Source organism: Parasteatoda tepidariorum, chromosome 7, assembly GCF_982258835.1.
Source record: "Parasteatoda tepidariorum strain Cologne lab strain chromosome 7, Ptep-v5.0, whole genome shotgun sequence".
In the NCBI taxonomy this organism is placed as follows: Eukaryota; Metazoa; Arthropoda; class Arachnida; order Araneae; family Theridiidae; genus Parasteatoda; species Parasteatoda tepidariorum.
Window position 1 is genome coordinate 79,882,957 of NC_141761.1, and position 17,332 is coordinate 79,900,288.

The 17,332-nt window shown below is 29.8% G+C and overlaps 1 long non-coding RNA gene across 2 annotated transcripts; it reads right to left on the reverse strand.

Moving 5' to 3' along the window:
* Window positions 1-3,733: 3,733 nt before the first annotated feature.
* Window positions 3,734-10,072, reverse strand: LOC107457079 (uncharacterized). 2 transcript variants are annotated; one of them, XR_015435769.1, is made up of 3 exons: window positions 10,016-10,072; window positions 8,950-9,053; window positions 3,734-3,972 (listed from the first exon to the last, which is right to left on the reverse strand). It is a non-coding gene; the product is annotated as an uncharacterized LOC107457079 (long non-coding RNA). The 2 variants fall into 2 exon arrangements; XR_015435770.1 differs by lacking the exon at window positions 10,016-10,072 and adding an exon at window positions 9,935-9,974.
* Window positions 10,073-17,332: the final 7,260 nt, after the last annotated feature.

Genomic DNA, 17,332 nt, shown 5'->3' on the forward strand with positions numbered 1-17,332 from the left:
TTCCATTGTAAACTTTAAAGCTAATTCTCTCAAATTTACTAAATTGTCACGAATAACATCCCCTCAGCTCTTCCATTACGTCGTCCAAAGAACTATAATATGACTATAACTGTCCTACAATTCTTTAGTAAATATTCACTTATGCGTGGAAAATTTGGTGCTGATTTCTAATTTCATATTCGAGCAATCGAATCTTTCTGAATAGAACCGCCATGGGGGAAAAGGAGTCAATGATGCTTCAAACATTTTCATTTTGCATCAAAGCAAATAGACCTCAGCCTCAGAGCGTGCCCGTTGGGGCAATTTGACGAACCGGAGGATGGTTAAGCATTATAGAGTAGAAAAGAGGCATGGACTTAAAGAGCTGTAATCCGGACCCCACTATGAATATGGAATAAGTTGATCAAAGGACCGTTTTTCACACCCGCAGAGTGTAAAACGAGAATCATTCTCTACATCCTCACCCCATCTCCGCCTCTTCTTTGTAACAGTTTTTTTAAAAAGGTGGTCAATGGAATCATATATTCGGAAGAAAAAAAAAACTGCGAATCTCAGTCTTGACAATCTCAATTTTTACAATCTAGCCATTTCGATTATGTGCTTGAAGGTTCTCTATTTATTAATGCTTTATACCGATTTTGTGCTTTGAAATTGGTAAAAGATATTTATTTATCGTATATTAAAACAAAATCTCTTATATTATTACATTTTAACAATAGAATACGATGAGAGAATTCCGGATGAAATCACGGTAGAAAATATTGGCAACCAGGAGGCCGGTCATGCTCGCCTTCTTTTAAGATCCTACGTGTTTTTACGATTTGTTGGCGTGGTTTTACAAAGCTACAAGAATGTTGTTCATTAAGAGTTGTTTACTGTCTAATCTTACACTCGGATTAACAGCATAGACATGTTACAGAAAGATCAAGAAGAACGCCAACACAAAAGGAAGATAGAGGATTCGTTTTTACGAAATGTTAAAATGAATTGTGTAATTTGATCAATTTATAAAAAAATAATAATTTTCTTTGGGTTTAGTTTAAAATTATGTTTGTTTAATTGCATAATATTGCAAAGAAATTCTGGATCAAATTACGGTAAAAAGTAGTGGCACTCAAGGTTCTGGTAGTTGTCAGCGTGAAATTAATTTTTTCCTTAACACGTTACGGAGCAAAAAATCTGATAAACCGACATTTTTACAGTAGTAACCGTAAAATCACTTAATTATTCTAACTAAATACTACTGTTAAAATTACGATATAATATTTTACGGTAAAAATGGACTTCACGGATGATGTACTTAAAGCGCGGATACTTTATGCAGTAATTTGATTGAAATTTTTTCAGTGTATAAGTCATCTGGTTATAAAATTTGAAAGCGCCCTCCCTTTTTTTATTTCGAAGGGAGAATGATTTCTGTTACAGAAATTACATTCATTTCCCTTAAAATAACGCAAAATAGAAGTTGTTCTTTGCTTATAATTATACCGGTGTGCTAAAGTTACTATTTAAAAGTTACAGTTAGTAAAGGTTAATAGTTAAAAATTACTGTTTAAAAATTTATGGTATTTTTTTAGCAGAGTCTGTATGTTAATATTTTACTTTTTTCTTGCTCGAAATAAGATTAATAATGAAAAAAGATGGCGCTCACGAAGTTTTATATCTGGGCTGCTCAGATAAGAACTGCCGTAAATTATAGTTTAACGTACTTTTCATGAAATCATTTACAACCGCTTATAATAAGCGTGCTTTCTAATTGGATTTAAAATAAAACTTATCTAACTTACTTTGAAGGTAAATGGGTGACTTCATTTGATCTGATGGCTATCAAACACTACATGGTGTTTAATCAAATGTGTAGTATATATGGGTAATATAGATTAACTGTATGACGAATGCGTTTTAATGTGATTCTCGAATCTGAACAAATTACTGCGTGGAAGTTAATACTCTCTCTTATGTGGTTCGTACAATGTTTAAGTACTTTACCTATAGTCCATTATGTGCCCTAAGAACATTTCCATCCACATTTTTTATTCATATAAAATATTTTCTTTTGCTACTATAAATGATAAAAAAGATTTTGTAATTGTGAAACTCATAGTGTCATCTTGATCTTCTGCAGTGCATTAAACTTATTTTGAGAGTTTAAAAGGGTTGCGATAAGGAATAAACTAAAATTACATTCATTTGATTCGAACAAATTAGAAATAAACTTGTAATCTCAGCTAGATTTTTGTTTACTTTTGAACAGAAAAAATTCTGATCATTACTGTCAGATTTTATTGACACATTGCCTAGTTGCTTCTAAAAATTCATCTGAGTACAATATTCGTTTTTATTTTCCTCAAAACCATCATACACTTTCCCCTGAAATACGAAGTAAATGAATTTAAATGGGAAAAATAAGTGTTATGCTAATTTTTATCCCCGTACGGTAGGATTCACAAAGGAAGGGAAAAGTCAATAGGATACGGTTATGAGTTTATTATGAGTACTACGTGTCATCCTTTCCCCACTGAAAGGGAAATAGGGAATAGAACAGTTTATCATATGAATACATAATCCCTAAAGCTCGATAAGCTTTTCTCTATTGTTGCCTAAACATTGCCGGTCAAAACCTCTATTCAATTCGGTAACACTTTTTTCTTTGAAACCGAATTCTAAAAACCGATTACCAGCTTTAGGTATATTTTGTATATCTAATCGTTTATGGGGCAAACAATGGGAAGAAGAGATCATAATGTTGGGTTACGAATATATTGTCACGAGCAGGTGCTGCAGTTGTAAATTCAGGGATCATAAGAATTGAATATGGGCTAAAATGTCTTACCACATTTTAAATTCAAATGCTTTTGTGAGGTTTCATCTTTCTCAAAGTATACTAGTTTCTTACCCCCTGAAGTTTAGATGGAATTATAAAAAAAGTGCTGCATTTAACTACGTTTAAGCATAGATCCAGAACTATATGTAGATGTAAAATTTTTAAGAGTGAAATTGTTATGCTGAAATATGCATAACATATTCCTAACGTTCAAAAACCAAATTACTATCTTATTTAATAATTTTTCAATAAATAAAAATCATTAATATAATTTGTTATCTATTTATACCACAACCTTGAATTGAGTACAGAATAAAATGTATTTTTAGAGATTCCCTCTACATCTGCCTATCACATTAGCATAAAATTCGAAAATCGTAATATGGTTGCTAATGTTTTGATTTCATTAAAATTCGTTATTATTTCTTACGCTTTCCTTTCTGACAACACATCTGAATTAGTAAGGCAGAGAAAAAGAGCCTTGGCATTAAATTTCATCGATTAATAATAAAGAGAAAACGAACTCTTTAACTCTCCTTGGCGAAAACTATGCTAACGTACACAAAAGACTCGCATTTTTGATATCTTGTTGGACAGAGGTGTCATGTGGGACGTAGCCCTGCAGCCACATCATCCGGGTCATTTTCTTAATTCATATGGACACAAAAAAGGATATTTTTTTTAATTTTTACTTTGTAGTTTCATATTTCTGAATTAAAATATTTTTGTTTTTTTTATCAAATTTGATTTTTCATTAAAGTTGTTTATGGTGTTTAATATATCACAGCTTTAACAACTGTCTAAACTTATGCTAAATTTTATATTTGATATTTAATAAATTTATTTAATTTTGCAGCATAATTGTAATGTAAAACTAAAAATGTGATATTTTGACAAATGGAAACTAAGTCATTCTTTAAATGATTTTATAGAAGAAAATTTGAAAATCCATTTGAATCAATTCATATTGAATATGTATTTTTATTGAACAATGTATTTGTTGTAGTTTGTACCGGAGCAATCAGGTTTTCCGTCTTGTGGCTCAGTGAGTTTTTGACCATAAAAGTTAACGCAACGACACTTCCCATCTTCACATTGAATTGGTTTAAAATCTCCGTTTTCTTTACAATCAGCTTCCGGGTGTTCTTCTAAAATGAATAAACCAATAATTGTAAATCAAATAACACAACATATGCTATATTCATACATGTTTGAAAATATAATCAGACACCCTGGTCTGCTCTGAAACATAAGTATACTGTAAAAAAAAGGTTTCGAAAATTGAGCACAAAATATGTCAAAATAGCTCCGAAAAAAGTAATAGCCGAAAAAAACTACATGAATTTAAAACTAAAACAATATATACTCATTTTTGAGCAAAATGCAGTCTCAAAAGTGATGTAGATCGAGAAATGTTCGAGAGACTTGTTCGTTGGCAACCAGTAGGATCCTAACCAAGGGCTAAATGTTTTAAGAACCATAGTTGCACACCCCAGTTCAGGGAGAGTTAGGAAGCTTCCAAGATATCACAGATTGTCACAGTGACGTCACAATAAAGTCAAAAATGGTCACAGTTGCAGGTATGAGAGTTTTGAACTGCCTAAACGAGGTCATAATGTGACTTTGATGTTAGTCTTGTGATATCACATAAAAGTTTCCGTGACTATTTATTGTGACTTTTGTCACTTACAAGGGAAACTAGGGAAGTGTGACTCGCCAATTTTGAAATAAATTAGTGGGATGTATGCCTTATGAGGAATAATTTTAGGGGGCGGCATTCGTTTCGGCCCATAGAAGGTCCTGTAAGAGATAAAAAATAATTCAATATATAGAAAAATCGGTATTTTATTACTTCAATGCAGACTATTAGTTATTGTAATTGTCTCACACTCCAATTAATTTGTAATTAATTGGATAATTAATTAATTTGCTAATTAATAAACTAATTAACATTTGTTTCGGCCCATAGAAGGTCCTGTGAGAGATAAAAAATAATTAAATATGTAGAAAAATCGGTATTTTATTACTTCAATGCAGACTACTAGTTATTGTAATTGTATCATAATCCAATTAATTTGTAATTAATTGGATAATTAATTAATTCGCTAATTAATAAATCAATCAGAAAATTATTTAATAATTACCACAAAATTAATTGGAGTATGAGAGAGACAATTACAATAACTAATAGTCTGCTTGAGGTAATAAAATACAGATTTTTCTATATATTGAACTATTTTTTATCTCTCACAGGACCTTCTATGGGCCGAAACGAATGTTGCTCCCTAAAATTATTCCTCATAAGGCATACATCCCACTAGTTTATTTCAAAATTGGCGAGTCACACTTCCCTAGTTTCCCTTGTTAGTAATCATAAATATACTTTACTGGAACTAAAGTCACTTGGAAAATTTGTTGCAACTTTGGTCACATAAAAATAATTGCATAACTTTGTCTTACTAAACTTTCAGCAGCATTTTTTTGGACTTATCTCATTTTGTACTCACATTTTTTCTTAATCGAATTTGTTTCATTGAAGTCACACTTTTGTGCGCCTTGTCTCACTAAAGTTATGATTCCGCTCTATACAGAACAGTCATTAACAATATTTATAATTCTTGTATAAGCAACTTTTTGCGACTAATCCCTTACAGTTAAATATGTGAATGCCAATAGAGTAGCAAATGGTCACAATGATTACATTCAAAAGTGTGATTTATTTAAATACTTCCGAAAACCTTCATACATGACTTTGAAAAAGAATTTGTTTTCGTAAACTTGTTTGTTTAAAAAAGAAATTCTTTCTTTGCAATATTGTTCCATTCCCTAAAACTCACAGTGCCAGAAAAAATTTTTTAAATGTGAAACACAGCTTGTCCAAATATCGAACAAAATTTAAAAATTTTTTTTTGGTATTATTTATTTAAAGAAAGAATTTGGAGGTTTTCCCCACCTGCTTTTATAATACATATAGATGTTTACATTTTTTCTAAGATTCATGTCAAAAATTTCATATTTTACACAAATTTTATAGTCACAAATAAACCTGATATGATTTATTTTATTCAAAAATATCATTGCTGAGGAAGAAAAATAACACAATTTTTATGGGAGCAATTCCATAAATTAAGCGTTTTTGTTATCGTTTTATAATATTTTATTTTAAATGGAATGTTTTACTCTGTTTTGAGTGCGTTTCGACTAATATTGATTATGTTTACCACAAAGATATTTTTTGGGAAGAAATGTTGATACATTTTACATGGAATATAATGCATTTTGCATTAAACTATATATTTTGCTTAGACGCTTTTAGATAGCATAAATTATTCGGGATTAAAATGTATATAATAATTAGTGCAAAATTTCAAATTTTGTTTTACAACATACAACAATGAGAATAGAAATATTGCCAATACGATAAAAGAAAATTATAAAACAAAAGAAACATCTGATTAATATTTCACGGGAAACGCAAACGATTTTAAAAAAAGACAAAGGGCATTTCTTCTAGCGTCATCATTTATTTTTATTTTTTATTTTTTTTTTCCCGCTTGGCGCCGATTGGATGAGTGTATCAGTTAATGCTAGCTCATAATCGAACATAGCCATTTGTAAAGAAAATTTTAAAAAGATAAAAATTTTTGTCACCTTTGATGAGTGTTTGGTTTGAATTTAAAGCGTTTTGATCTTTGCGATTGGGAGTTCCTTTCGTGGTGGTTATTTCGATTACTAAACATGATCTCTCATTCTGAACTTAATCTGATTTAATTATTAGTGTTCGATGACGCAAGAAAGAAGTTATGACGTATAAAAGGGGTGAGTCCTTATTTTGTTATCTTGAAGATATTGATGATTCTGTTTTTTATTAAATTAAAGGTCCGATTTTTATTCTCTTTCGATTTTTATTAAGTTGTTATTTCATTGGTTAAAGGCTCTTTTCTTTTTAATACCTTTAGAGTGTTTATTTTCGATTGCTATGTCAATGTTATTTTATACTGATCACATTTTTTTAAGTTTCCCTTCATTTTTATAATAATGCACCTTATCAACAATTTTAGCAAGCACTGTTATATATATGGTTTTTATTTTCCAATTTATATTGCTTGAGTTTGTAAAATAATTAATTTATTTGCACATTTCTTCAATATTTTAAGTTACTTTTTTTAATAAATTCATTGATTAAGCGGTTAAGAAATTAAAATATTTAAAATTTTGATTTTTAAATAGCAGCTGAAATTTATGCCCTTTCAAAATTATTACGGTGGTTCAATTTACAATATCAATAACATTTATATTTGTTTTAAAATATTTAATTTTCATTATCATAAATATTAGGTGTTATAAATTCTTTTTTTTTCTTTGAGATTTACCTATTCAATAAAGCCTACCATTAGATTCACTAGAACGCGATTAATGGATTTGGACAGTTAAAAACAAAACTAAAAAGTGTGTTGCTTATATCAACGCTTTATATTTAATTTTATAAAAGTCGTTGAACAGCTTACCCATTTTTGGGTTTACGGCTACTAATGTTCAACTCCGTAGCCCTGTAATTTTGAAACAAATCCAGAAAACAATGGAACTCCTGGATCAAGTATTGGGAGAAATTTTTTCATCGTGGAGGACTTCTTGATGCAACTAACCGGCATTTGCGTTACCTCGCATACACTTTGAGCCCATCTTTAAGACATAATGCAGCTCTCAACCAATTTTTTGTTCTCAAAGTTTTGTTTAGAAAAGACAGATTGAGGTGCAAAAATAAATCAGATCGTATTTTTAATTTTTTTTAAAAGAAGCTTGATTTGATTTCCATTGTCCTCCTGATACCATTTTGTAAAATCCCTATTTAAAATAATCATTAGATGCATATATCTGTGTTACCAAGGGTAACATAGATACAGGTTGGTAGATGGTAAAAGGTGAGATTTACAGACATAGGATTTAACAGAGACATAGATACTGACTCGAAGTACGCTGTAAAAATTCCGGATCAAATAATGGCAAAAAACATGTTACAGTAAAAAAAAACCTATGCAACGTAATTTTTAACTGTAACAATTACCTTAAAATTACTGAAAAATCATTCTAATTAAATAAATATTACAGTAAAAATTACGGTATAATATTTCACGGCGAAAATGGATTTTACTGTAAAATTGATTTAAGGGAAGATGCACACAAAGTGCTAGTACTTAAAGCCGCAATTTGATCCGGAATTTATAACAGTGTAGTGCATCGCTAAATCCGATTTTTAAATAGGGCATCTTTCAGATTCTTTATTTTCAATATAGATGATTTATTAATTTTTTTAGAAATATGTATTGCTGTAATACAATGATTTTAATTGCTAAATTGGTTAAAATTTTGTATTTGTTAGATTTATTAAATCAATGATAGTAATCATTTGATACTATGTTCGATGATAATTGAAAGGAAGTCGGCTCGAAACCTCTTGTAATGTGTGCGTTTTTCACATTTTCGATGGGTATTTAAAATACAAAATGCAGCCGATTGTAACTGAATTAATGCCAACAAATGTGATATATCAATACATCGTAGTAGAGCCGCGATGGGATAGAGTGTTCGCCTTCCAATGAGGTGAACCGGGCTCGAATCCCAGCGATGACTGGTCGATACGAATTCCGCATTCTGACTTGCACCGACCACAGTGCTGACGTGAAACATCAACAGTGGTAGACGGATCATGGGTTAGAGTCCCCTTGCCGTCAGGCTAACCGTGAGAGGTTTTTGTGGTCTTCCTCTACATGTAACGCAAATGCTGGTTAGTTCCATCAAAAAGTCCTCCTCAAGGGCAAATTTCTCCCAATACTTGATCCAGCAGTTCCCTTATCTTCTGGATTGGGTTGAAAATTACAAGGTTGCGAAGTTGAACATTAGTAGTCATAAACCCAAAAATTGGATAGGCTGTTCAACGACTGTTATGAAATACATCGTAGTATGCCATGGACTGAATGATAACTTGAAAATGGAGGTCAACTTGAAACTTTGAAATGGTTCATTTGTGTCGTGTATTTATTTCTATTAAACACTATAATTTCTATTAAAAATTCTTTAAGAAATGCATAGAAACAGAAAAGAAATAAACTAAAATTTCAACTTACTGACGTCTCTCCAATAGAAACATGGTGGTGGACCTATTGCTGATAAAGCTCCCGCGATCATCGAAAATAAGACTAAAATGTAGAAGAGCTTCATATTGTCTTATCTGTTAAATGAAATATAAATAAATAATTAAAATCACTTTAATGCAGAAAACGTTGTCTTGTTAGAATTCCCAAGGACAAACTTAACTTTTGATCATTATAACTAAAAAAAAAGCTATTGCTTAAATCACAACAGCCAGTCCACGGATTAGTATCTGTGTTTGAATTAATATTTAAATAGGTTTAGGCTTAAAATATTTTTATCGTAGAGAGAATGTGAATGATCAAAATGTTTTATCGATTCTCTAGTAAATCAGTTAAAAAAGCACAAGTTTAAATAATAAATACTATTGAATCAAAATTTTTGAATTACGGCAAAAAAAAAAGCGAAAAATAATATTGTTCCTTTGAACTGGAATGCATTGAGTTTCAATAAGTTTTCTCATGTTCAATCATACACTGTAAAATAAATTCAAGTTCAAATTACGATTAAATGTACAAGCATCCAAGGTGATGGAAGTTTTTGCAGTCAAATCCATTTTTTGTCATAAAATTTTACGAAAAAAAAGTAATTATTGTAAAATCACTATAATTATTTCTGCAAAATATACGGTATAAAGTTTTACTGTTAAAAAATGTATTGATGTAAAAAAATGCAAAATTAATTTTACAGATGATGCACCCAGGGCGCTGGTGCTTTTTATCGTAATTTGATCCGGAATTCTTTAGAGTGTAGAATAATATTTTTAAAAGGAAATAATTGTGTTAAGTTAATACAAGTTATTGATTTTTTTTATTTCTTAATCAAAATTATGTATTGAGAAATAATAAAAGAAATACAAAACAAATTTGAAGAATCAATGTATAAAATACAGAAAAATAGAAAATATAAGGATAATTAAATATTATAAACAAAATGAAAATAATGCTAGAAGAAATTTACGGTTTTACTCTTATGGTAGGTTCTTTATCTCACAGAGATTTAAAAAATAGATATTTAAAAATTCTGATGTTTGATACTTACATACAAAGTCTAAACCTTGAAGTATTCTGTTTTAAAGAGAGAGATATCAAAATCACAACTTGAATAGGATATTTATTAACTCTGAAATGTCTATAAAATACGCACGAAAATGTTATTAAAACACGAAAATGTTATGAAAGCGTAATAAAAAAATTTTACCATCACGTTACATTAATATTTTCTAAATTACTTTTTTTTCCTCGATTATCTTTTCATTTAATTCCTGGGTGATATTTTTTTCCTTGAACGCTTTTATGTGTTTTCTCAGCTTCCTTAAATAAATAAACTTTGAGCGTAAAAATTGATAAAGTTATAAAAGTTCAATACTATCAAGTTTTTTTTAATTCAATTTAAGTGCATAAAAACTATTTGATCAATCCAAGCTGTTCTTCAATACAGCTGTAACTCATAATCAGTGTCTCTCTCTTAAAATTTGTTTTTATTTTATTTTATAACCGGTGTTGAAAAGCTGACCCAATTCTTAGTTTACCATTATCAAGGTTCTACTCCGTAGCATTGTAATTTTGAAACCGCACCAGAGGACAAGGGAACTCTTGTAACAAGCTCGAAAAAATTGAGCAATTCGCGTAATGACATTGTTTTGATAACGTTATGAAACAATTCATCACTTAACAAAATATTACTTAACCATAAAAGGGCGTTATATTCTTATGCTCTATTTTAATTAAGTCTGTATTGCTGTTTTTTTCTTTTTTCCTTAACAATATCTTACTGCCCAAATTCCATGCTTCCAATCTTACGTGAATATTTTGACACCTTAAAATAATAAATCATTAAAGTTTTCTTGGCGGAGTAAAAATTGCAGAATTCAATATGATATAATATTTTTGAATCACCAATTTAAATTTCAAAATAAACGGCAGTTAAATAAAATGGAATTTTATGTATGTAGATATTATGTTATTTCTAAAATTTATCACAAATAAGCGACATGGTTGTAAGGCTCCGTTAAAATACGTGTTTCTGTAACAGATGCATAAGATAAACACACAAAATAAAAACAGTATTCCTAATTATCTGGGAAGACTTAAAAAATAACAGTAAAGTTTTTCAAATGCTATTTAAAAATATACAACTTTGCAAAAACGCTTTCAAGGGTTTAACATCCACACGTATTTTATTTAACCTTTTGAGGCAGATATTACGCAGGTGTCCTTTTCATATATTTTTTTCTGACGTTCTAATTGCAAGCAAAAATATATTTTGGTATTTTTTAACTATAAAAAATAGCCTAATAATTACTAAAAAATTTGCTACATTATCGGAATTATATTTGAACTAAAATATAAAACCAAAAAAAATAATTAATTTAGTTTTTTTTTCCATTCACATTCTAAAATTTATCAGTAATTGATTTTATAAATTAAAGAAATTTCAACGATGAATAACTGTTAATCTTAGGACCTAAATAACTGTAAATAAGTGCAAATTTGAAAAAATTATTGTTTGGAAGATTTTACCTGTAACGAAAAAAAAGGCACCGGTGCTTCATGCTGTATTTCATAACCATAAGATTTTTAATTTATTTTGACCTAAATTAATACCAAATAATGAAAATAGTATGAAAAATATGTTTAATAAATATTTTGCGTCTAAGGACAAGCGATTGAAAAATATTTAACTTTAGTTGAGCTATACAAAAACATTCTCAAGGTTTTTTCATCCACAATTAACTAAACACACTAAATTAACAATTTTGTTTTTGTTAATACGAATATTTTAAGTCACCTATATATTTTTCAAAATTTTTAAAATCACTTTTTAAAATGGTCCATTTAGTAGCAACCCTGCATCAGATAAAGTACAGCAGAAAAAGGTATGTTTTAATAAGCAACATAAGAGGTACGTTGTTTTTTCGAATCTCAAAGAAATTAAGTGCTTTTTGAAAACAGAGTCACAAAGTTCTTTAATTTGCTTTTGAAATCAGACGTACAACTTTTTGAGTGACATCCTATGAGTAAGTGTAGCAGAAATATCGTGGTACTTTAATTAAATATTTTAAGTAGCTAGAAATTTAGTCTCATAGTTTCTAAATTCTGAAAAATGCTTATTTTTGTAAAAAATTTTCTTCTTCTATTCCTTTGGAAAAGTATTTAAAATGACTTTTTTTTTCTCTTCATATTCTTCTTATTAAATCTCGAGAAACTTAATTCTCCTGAGGAAATATTAATTAAAATTTATTTATTGTGACAATTTTTATAATCCCTCTGCCGCAAATTCTTAATGCAGTTCTGTCAAATAATTAATCCCTGTTTTATTACTAAACGAAAAACGGAAACATTCACTTGAAAATGCGTTTTAATAAGAACCCATTGTTAAATTATTTTAATTTCAGTCGCAAAGGGAAAAAAAAATCCCTATTACTTCTAACTTTTCTTTTAATTCCTTAACTTAATATGTTCTTAATGACATTCACGCCAAATCACCACTTTGTCTCTTTTATTGCTAATGACAATTCTTTTTACTTTTCTCTTTTTCATTAAACAAAGCGGCGAGAGGGGAAAAAAAAGGGAAAAGTGTTTTATTCTTTAAATAGCCGCAATTAAATTTCAGGGAGTCTATATCCTCCACATCACATTCTCATTTTAAATTAAACTAAAATCGTTCAACCCACCTTCTAAAAGAACAAACACATCATTAGGGACTCTCGAGGAATAGGTGATAGTACTGCAAACAAAACAAAAATCCCTAAGGATTTCCCTCTGTTTTATAAGGGGAGATTGTTTCTGCTAATCCAACTTTTCGCGTCCTGCGGGACGCAACCAAGTGGACAAAGATGAAATTGAAGTATGTAGAAATCAAGTTGGGGAGGGGGGGGCATTTTGGTTGAATCCCTACGAAATAATAGTTGAAACTTTTCATTTGGGGATTAAAAGGGCAAAAGAGACCGCTGCAGGCAATTAATCCCGCATGGAAGAGAATCCCCCCCCCCACAAACTTTAAGCTCCGCATCTTCGCTTTCTTATTTTCCCTGCATGGAAAATTCAAGGGGTGCACGGAATAAGGGGGGTAAAAATGGAAGAGAACACCGGGTACGAGCGCCTGCTGCAAACAATTAATATTCCGTCGTCAATATTTACTCTTCGTTTTAATTAATTCCCAAAAGTTTCTGATTCCCCCACCCCTTAACTTTTAGTCCCTTCTCCTCTTGCGGAAAAGATGGTGGATTGAGTGAGGGGGGAAAAATCTTCACACACATACAGACTGAAGGGATTGGTGGGAAAGCGAGCGATTGCATCATTCCTAAAGAGAGTCAAATATTGACATTCGCCTGCAGTCCTCTTATCTCCACCCACCCCTTAGACCACCCCCTTTGAAGCCAGCATGATGCCCATTTGAAGGAAAAATGACGTATGTCTTGGGGACACATTTTGGGCGTACTCTTGTTGTTAAAATGAATAAAAATTCATTAAACTAAAATCAAGGAGCCAAATATTTTTTTTAGAAAAGTATTAAAGATATCCTTGTCTAATTTCCGAACAATTTGGAAATGTATTGTTCTCTAATTTTATTACTGGTCTGGCTATGCCGTTTTTGTAAATTAAGTACTTATTAATAGAATATTAAAAATTCTTATTCGCACTCCCCGTGGCAAAATCACAGCGACACGGCGACATTGTCGCAGAATGTTACAATTCTTGCAGAAAGATTTTTCTCTTGAAAATTTAAAAAAATTAGTTTTCTTTTCTACAGACATTTACACGTAGTATTTGAACCATGCACTTAGATAATCACTTTTTGACGCGATTAATTTACACCGACAGTATCGTAAATCACTGTAATGTTTCTATTGTATTTTCGGCAGTTATTGATAATGATTTTCACGTGTTTTTTAAATTTTTCGATATATTTCACACAATATGGAAAATTCGAATCTTGCATTTGAGTATTTCCTTCTTAAGGCAATGATTTTATCTAATTTTTAGCAGCTATTGATTTCTCCATAATTTTTAAATCTTATATTTTTTATACGATATTGCAATTATTTACTATGCATTTGAGTAACTTTTGATGAGTTCAATTAGCGTTATTTCAACGTCAATATTTTTTTTTTATCGATTATGGATCACATGATTTTTATTATTTTCTTATTGTGATGATTATTTACAAAATGTGAAGAAAGAATTAATTTGTGTGCGACAATTTCCCCCCCTCCCCAACAAAATGCGAGAATATCACTCATAATATTAGGATAAAAAATTGTTTTATTATCAATTAAAAAAAATTATAGTTTTTTTTCTGGAAACACAGCGCTTTTGTTATTTAAAATTGGTAACATGTATATATGTTTGCTATTATTAAAAGTATCTTGCAGAATTACTGTTATTATTACTGTTTCCGTGTATGTTTCTGACCAAATGTTTGTAAAATGCAGAATCTGGCAGTGATAAGGAAGAAATGATTATATAGGGTGATTCAATACATAAGTTAAAAACTGGAAGAGGAGGAATCATGACAATTGAGAATACAACCCATATCTGAAAATGTCATCATAAGCCACTAGGTGCGCTACCCTATTATGGACTGGTTGGTTGTGCATATTTAACTAGTACTTTTATAAAAATTATCTTTATTTTATGCTTCCTAATATTTTCTGTCGAAACTTTCCTGGTTTTAACTGTTTTTTTTTGGACTGCCTTGATTTGTGACTAACTTGTAAAGCTCGCCAATTCGATAGCTAAACCAGTAAATTATAACAAATATGTTGTTCCTAAGCCTATTTGATTTCAATTTTCGTGAGTATAAGAGTAAAATTAACATTGAGTTTTAAGTGATGTCGTTTTATTTCTTCGTGAGAATTTATTATTAATAGTTTTTGAGGTTACCATTATGAACCATGTGAACAAAGGTATCCAAAACATTTCTTGTCTGTTTCTTTTCTTTGATGGCCTTGATTTGTGACTAACTTGTAAAGCTCGCCAATTCGATAGCTAAACCAGTAAATTATAACAATTATGTTGTTCCTAAGCCTATTTGATTTCAATTTTCGTGAGTATAAGAGTAAAATTAACATTGAGTTTTAAGTGATGTCGTTTTATTTCTTCGTGAGAATTTATTATTAATAGTTTTTGAGGTTACCATTATGAACCATGTGAACAAAGGTATCCAAAACATTTCTTGTCTGTTTCTTTTCTTTGATGGCCTTGATTTGTGACTAACTTGTAAAGCTCGCCAATTCGATAGCTAAACCAGTAAATTATAACAATTATGTTGTTCCTAAGCCTATTTGATTTCAATTTTCGTGAGTATAAGAGTAAAATTAACATTGAGTTTTAAGTGATGTCGTTTTATTTCTTCGTGAGAATTTATTATTAATAGTTTTTGAGGTTACCATTATGAACCATGTGAACAAAGGTATCCAAAACATTTCTTGTCTGTTTCTTTTCTTTGATGGCCTTGATTTGTGACTAACTTGTAAAGCTCGCCAATTCGATAGCTAAACCAGTAAATTATAACAATTATGTTGTTCCTAAGCCTATTTGATTTCAATTTTCGTGAGTATAAGAGTAAAATTAACATTGAGTTTTAAGTGATGTCGTTTTATTTCTTCGTGAGAATTTATTATTAATAGTTTTTGAGGTTACCATTATGAACCATGTGAACAAAGGTATCCAAAACATTTCTTGTCTGTTTCTTTTCTTTGATGGCCTTGATTTGTGACTAACTTGTAAAGCTCGCCAATTCGATAGCTAAACCAGTAAATTATAACAATTATGTTGTTCCTAAGCCTATTTGATTTCAATTTTCGTGAGTATAAGAGTAAAATTAACATTGAGTTTTAAGTGATGTCGTTTTATTTCTTCGTGAGAATTTATTATTAATAGTTTTTGAGGTTACCATTATGAACCATGTGAACAAAGGTATCCAAAACATTTCTTGTCTGTTTCTTTTCTTTGATGGCCTTGATTTGTGACTAACTTGTAAAGCTCGCCAATTCGATAGCTAAACCAGTAAATTATAACAATTATGTTGTTCCTAAGCCTATTTGATTTCAATTTTCGTGAGTATAAGAGTAAAATTAACATTGAGTTTTAAGTGATGTCGTTTTATTTCTTCGTGAGAATTTATTATTAATAGTTTTTGAGGTTACCATTATGAACCATGTGAACAAAGGTATCCAAAACATTTCTTGTCTGTTTCTTTTCTTTGATGGCCTTGATTTGTGACTAACTTGTAAAGCTCGCCAATTCGATAGCTAAACCAGTAAATTATAACAATTATGTTGTTCCTAAGCCTATTTGATTTCAATTTTCGTGAGTATAAGAGTAAAATTAACATTGAGTTTTAAGTGATGTCGTTTTATTTCTTCGTGAGAATTTATTATTAATAGTTTTTGAGGTTACCATTATGAACCATGTGAACAAAGGTATCCAAAACATTTCTTGTCTGTTTCTTTTTTGCAAATAATATGTATATATATATATATATATATATATATATATATATATATATATATATATATATATATATATATATATATATATATATATATATATATATATATATATATATATATATATATATATATATATATATATATGTAATAACAGGGCTACAACCCTGTTATCAGTGCTGTATTTAGCTTAAAATAATGCAGTCTTAAGCCATCATACGTTCTAAACAGGTTTATTTAAAGATAGGCTGGTATTGATAACAGTTCACTTCCACACTCCCTACGGGAGGGGAATGGACAAGACTTCTGACAATTCCGGAACAGCTTATCAGGATCACATCATGATGAAAAGGACACGCAAAACTATGCGTTCTTACGTTTCACAGATCAACACAGATTTGAGGTAAAAAGGCACACTTCGTACATTCCTTGTAACCTTACGCATTAAGGAAAATCATTTACTGCTTCCTTATATGGAAGTGAAAAAGGGAACGATTCTAAAACTAACTCTTCCTTTGAAATATAAATCTATTTATAATTCAATGGTATGTTTTCAGCCTTGAATTCCCAAAATAGAATCTCTCTACGCTTATTCTTTAACAAAGGCATTTTATGAAAACGAAAGAGTTTTAATTCTTTTATTAATACAAAAGTATTTATTTTTGTATTTTTTATATATATATATATATATATATATATATATATATATATATATATATATATATATATATATATATATATATATATATATATATATATATATATATATATATATTTACACTATGAATGAACATGCCTATAACGTATTTTAACTGTCACTATTTAAATTGATTTCTAATTACTCTACGAAGCTAGTGTAGACACTTGTCTGTAACATTACGCAGCTGTATTAATATTGTAGG